Source organism: Chrysochloris asiatica, unplaced genomic scaffold (genome assembly GCF_000296735.1).
Source record: "Chrysochloris asiatica unplaced genomic scaffold, ChrAsi1.0 scaffold00230, whole genome shotgun sequence".
In the NCBI taxonomy this organism is placed as follows: Eukaryota; Metazoa; Chordata; class Mammalia; order Afrosoricida; family Chrysochloridae; genus Chrysochloris; species Chrysochloris asiatica.
In genome coordinates this window covers 1,938,498-1,944,293 of record NW_006408748.1, presented here as the reverse complement: position 1 = coordinate 1,944,293, position 5,796 = coordinate 1,938,498, and the positions used below count along the sequence as shown (strand labels likewise).

The 5,796-nt window shown below is 39.7% G+C and overlaps 1 pseudogene; it reads right to left on the bottom strand.

Annotated features, from left to right (window-relative positions):
• Positions 1-649: 649 nt before the first annotated feature.
• LOC102826961 lies at positions 650-2,308 on the bottom strand (annotated as a pseudogene).
• Positions 2,309-5,796: the final 3,488 nt, after the last annotated feature.

The following is a 5,796-nucleotide window of genomic DNA, read 5'->3' as shown; positions in this document are numbered from 1 at the left end:
AATGAAGCACAAGTAAATATCTTTCTGGTATTCTCTGCTTTCAGTCAAGATCAATCTGACATCAGCAATGACGTCCCTAGTTCCACGTCTTTTTCTGAATCTGGCTTGAGATTATGACAGTTCCCTGCTGATGTACTGTTGCAGCCAATTTTTAATTATCTTCAGCAAAATTTTACTTGTATGTGATATTAATTGTTTGTTTGATGAGCTCCACATTCTGTTGGGTCACTGCTCTTTGGAATGGATACAAATATGGATCTCTTCCAATCAGTTGGCCAGGTAGGTGTCTTCAAAATTTCTTGGCATAGATGAGTGAATGCCTCCAGTGCCACATCAGTTTGTTGAAAGATTTCTCTTTGTTTTCCACCAAAGCCTTCAGCACACCTTGGACTTCTTCCTTCAGTACTATTGGTTCTTGATTATATGGTACATCTTGAAAAATTTGACTATCAATCATTTCTTTTTGTACTTTGATTCTGCAGATACCTTTTTTTTTTTTTTTTTCCACATGAAATTTTTATTTGTAACGTGATTTCTGTATAGGAACAGGAGTAATCCTTTTACAAATAAAACTGGTTACTAGAAGAAACAATGGCAAAAGCAAACTGGTATTTGATGTCAGTTTTGATACTAGTGAATCCATAGGAATTTAAGCTTCAAATCCAGACAAGAAGTTTGTTACAATCTCTTTCAGCTTTGCATCAGACTGTTGTGAGATCTTTCATTCAGCCCTGCTATTGCCCAACAGGGCCTGGTGTTGGCTGATGACATGAGATAAGAAAGCATTCTCTAACTTTGTGATCTTGCTGGGCTCTAGTTTATCAAGATACCCCCTTACACCAGCACAGATGACAGCCACTTGTTCTTCAATAGCCATGGGAGAGTACTGTCCTTGCTTCAGCGGCTCAGTCAGGTGCACACCACGACTCAGGAGTTGTTGCACAGCAGCATCAAGGTCAGAACCAAACTGGGCAAAAGCAGCAACCTCACAATACTGTGCCAATTCCAGCTTTATGATACCTGCCACCTGTTTCATGGCCCTGGTTTGTGCAGCAGACCCGACGCAGGACACAGACAAACCAACATTAATGGCAGGGTGAATATCTTTGTAGAACAATTCTGTCTCCAAGAAGATCTGTCCATCAGTTGTGGAAATGACATTGGTGGAATATAAGTGGACACATCACCAGCTTGTATTTCCATGACTGGTAAAGCGGTCAAGGAGCCACCACCAAAAGAATCATTCATCTTGGCTGCTCTCTCCAGCAGATGGGAGTGCAGGCAGAACACATCGCCGGAATAGGCCTCACAACCAGGGGACTGGCGCAGCAGCAGAGACATCTGATGATAAGCCACAGCCTGTTTGGATAAGCCATCATAGATGATCAAAGCATGCTTGCCATTATCCCTGAAATATTCTCTCATAGAACAGCCAGAATAAGGAGCCAGGTACTGAAGTGGGGCAGCGTCAGAGGCAGTAGCTGAAACCACAGTGGTGTACTTCATGGCATCTCCATCTGTAAGTCTCTTCACCAACTGGGCAACTGTGGATCTCTTCTGACCAATAGCAACATAGATACAGTATCGCTTCTTCTTTACATCAGTTCCTTCATTGAAGCATTTCTGATTAATGATTGTGTCAATAGCAATTGATGTTTTGCCAGTCTGTCGATCACCAATAATCAGCTCACGCTGGTCATGACCAATCGGCACCAAACTATCCACAGCCTTAATGGCAGTTTGCATTGGTTCACGCACAGAGATTCAAGGAATGATTCCAGGGGCTTTCAGTCCTACTCGCTTGCGGGTCTTAGAACCAATTGGACCCTTTCCATCAACGGCATTACCAAGGGTATCTACTACATGACCCAGCAGTTCTTCACCAACTGGGACATCCACGATGGCACCTGTCCTCTTCACGATATCTCCTTCCTTAATGAGCTTATCATTTCCAAACATGACAACACCAACATTGTCAGGTTCCAAGTTCAGAGATATGCCTTTTAAGCCAGAAGAAAACTACCATTTCTTCTGCTTGAACAGTCCTCAGCCCATGTACTCGGGCAATACCACCACTAATACTTTACACACGCCCAGTCTCTTCAAGGTCAACAGATGTATCAGCTCCAAGGATACACGCTTCAAGAATAGAGGACACCTCAGCAGTGCCACTCTTTTGAAGACAAGTGTTAGAGACATGGAGATTCCTTGAAGCAATGAAGGATGACCCAAAAGCATTTCTGGAGACCAGCCCGGCTCGCCGAGGAAGGACGCGGGCCACGTTCACAGCAACGCGCACGGAAGGCATCTTGGCAGAGTCTCCTCCAGTAGTTACTCTACAGCCGCAGCCTCCGGACTGACTTCTTCCGTCTTCTTTTGATGCTTTCTGCATCATTCAATATCTTGCCCATAGAATCCTTCAATATTGCAAGTCGAGATTTCAATTATTTCATAGATGCTTTCAGTTTGAGAAATGCTTAGTGTGTTTTTTCCTTTTGGCTTTCTAATTCATTATAGTTTTGCACATTTCATTACTGTAATTGATTCTGTTGGGTGAGCTCTCTTTGGAATGGGCACAAATGTGGATCTCTTCCAGTCAGTTGGCCAGGTGGGTGCCTTCCAAATATCTTGGCATACATGAGTGGCATCTTCTTGAGCTGCTCTCTGAAATTTTCTGTTCAGCTTTTAGCCTTTCTCATTTCTTACATTTGTTTTAGCATTTCTGTGCTGGAGAGCTAGTTTCAGAGTCTCTTCTGACATTGATTTTAATCTCTACTTTCTTTCCTGTCTTTTTAATGACATTTTGCTTTTTCCTTTATGATGTTCTTGATGTCATCCCACAGCTCTTCTGCTCTTAGGCCATACATCAAATGTGTTCTTGAGATGGTCCTTAAGTTCAGGTGAGACATGTTCAAGGTTATACTTTGACTCTCATGGGCTTGTTTTAGTTTTATTCAGCTTCAGTCTGAACTTGCATATGAGCAATTGATGGTGTGTTCCACAGACAGTGAAGTAGGTAGAATTCCTCAATTTCTTCATCGCTGGCTTTGGTGGTTGGTGTGTAAATTTGAATAATAGTCATATTAAGTGAGCCCTCATAAACATATGAATATTATCCTATCACTGACAATACCTTATTTCAAGATAGATCTTGAAAATTTTTAAAAATAGTAAATGTGATGCCATTCCTCTTCAATCTGTCCTTCTTGGTATAGACCAAAATTAGACCAAATTTCTAATACCAGTCCATTTCAGTTCACTGGTTCCAAGGATATCGATTACTTTCTGTTCCATTTCATTTAAAAATGTTCCAATTTTCCTAATATACATTCTAATCACTTATTCCATGTTCCATCCATTAATGGATATTTATACCTGTTTCTTCTCATGTGAGTCTTGCCAATAAGTAAATGAAAGTCCTGAAAGTTACTCCAACTACATCATTAAGCTGATTGTACTCTGAGGAGGCAGCTCTTCTTCGGTCATATTTTGAGCACCCAATCAACTTGAGGGCCTTGTCTTCTGGCACTATATCAGATAATGTTCTGTTGTTATTAATAACTTTTTCACAGGACAATTTCTGTAGCAGGTCTTTCTTAGTCTGCCTTAATCTGGAAGTTCAGATGAAACCTGCCCACTATGGGTGACCCTGCTAGTATTTGAAATACTAGTAACATAAGTTCCAGCAACTTAGCAACACTTAAGCTAGTATATTATGACAAACTGATAGAAGAGCAGTGGATGTCAACAAATTAATAAAACCATCAAAGAATTCAAAATCTGTTTATTTTTTTTCAATGATTTCTGTTGATATTTACCTATCAACCTATAATTAATTAGGGGCCTTTTGACTTCAATAGAAATATTAATGGCAATATTCAAATGCTACACAAACCTATAATACAAGGCTTGTCAAGTGGGAAAACTGTAGATACTTCTAAGTAAGAGATACCTTGAAGAATAGATATTTCTGTAACTTATATTTATTGAAATAGATTGTGAATTAAATTCTCTTGGGTCTCATTTTAGGCAATTTTGTTTACTATATTAAAGTAGAGCGAATATAAGAAGAGGTAAAATTCAATTTTAATTGTGAGTTATGTATGCTATTGTTGTTGTTGCTGTTAAGTGCTATTGTGTCAATTTCAACTTAGTGACCCTGTATGGGGTTTCTGAGGAGCAGCTGGAGGGATTTGAACCATGACATGTTGGTTTGCAGTCCATTGCTGATCCTACAGCGCCACATCAGGAGTCCATGGTATTGTTAGTTGCCATCAGGTGGATTCAAATTCAAGGTGATCCTCTGTGTGAGGCCTAGAATAATTTCATAGGGGTTTCACAAGTAGATCACCAAAACTATATTCCCAGTTACCTGTGAGTAAGTTCTAAATGCCAACCTTCCAGCCGGCAGTCTAGTACTTAACCATTTGTTCCAACCAGGATACAAGTTTTTATAGAATCACTACCATACTCATTAATAAGGAGCCCTGGGAGGATGCTAGGTTATTTGTTAGAACGCTAATTGCAAGGTCAGCACTTTGACTCCACCAGCCGCTCCATGTGAGAAAGATGAGGCTTTCTGCTCCGGTAAGGGTTTACAGCCTTGGAGACCCTATATGGGGTGGTTGTGATTCACATTCGACTTGGTTGCACACAATAACAGTAGCAGCATACTCATTACTATAACTATAGTTATGGTTTTTAAACAAAATAGCTGGGACATGTCTAGGGAATCCCAGGTATTAGTGATACACATTACCAATTACAGTGTTTACCACCATCCCAGAGCAAATAATAATTTTATATATGTGCATCAAGCCAGGTATGATATTTTAATATGTAGAGTACAAAGCACATGACCTTATTTGTCCTAAAACAAAGATAGCCTTGTATATAGCAGTTAGGATTCTAAATGGATATGCTAAATGTGTTATTTATATCTTCTTTGTGTTAATAAATCAGACTCTGTCTGAGTGAGATTTTCATAGCACATTTTAGGGAAGATGTGAGTTCATTCAAATTTCCTTTTCCTGTGTCTTTTCTATTCTGCCCTATATTAATTTATAAGATTAAAAGAAAATCTAACATAGTCTGTATAAACAGTGATGGTTACATTCAATTCTATTTATACCTTATGCTTACAAAAATGACTTGTGAGATTTTCAAAGAAGTTCAATAATACTTTTCTTTGCAAACATTGTTGAAATATGAGTGGGAATTCTAGGCATTCTTCATTATAGCATACCAGATTCTCAAGGGTGTTAAAAACATGAACTCGCTATGTATGTGACCATTCACAGTATAGCAGCAGTTTCCAAATAACTGAGGGTAGTTTCCTTTATTCTCTATGCCTCACACTCTTTCTATGAGACCAAATAAATCAATAAATAAAAGTCTTAGCATCAGCTGGAATTCTTGTCACTGTGTCGGAACACAGTGAATCTCTTAGGAAATGAATCTGTAATTAGAAATAATATGTTGTTGTCACTGTTTGGTGGAGCTGAGTTGGTTCTGACTCATAGAGGCCTTACATACAACAGAACAAAACACTGCCCGGTCCTGGATCAACCTCACAATTGTTGCACACTTGAGCCCACTGATGCTGCAATATTGCCATTCCATCACACTGGGGGTCTTCATCTTTCTCTGACCCTCCACCTTACCAAACATGATATCCTTCTCCAGAGACTGGTCCCTCCTGACAATATGTCCAAAGTATGAGAAACGAAGTTTGGCCGTCCTGGCCTCTAAGGAGCACTTTGGCTGCACTTCTTGCAACACAGATCTTTTGGTTCT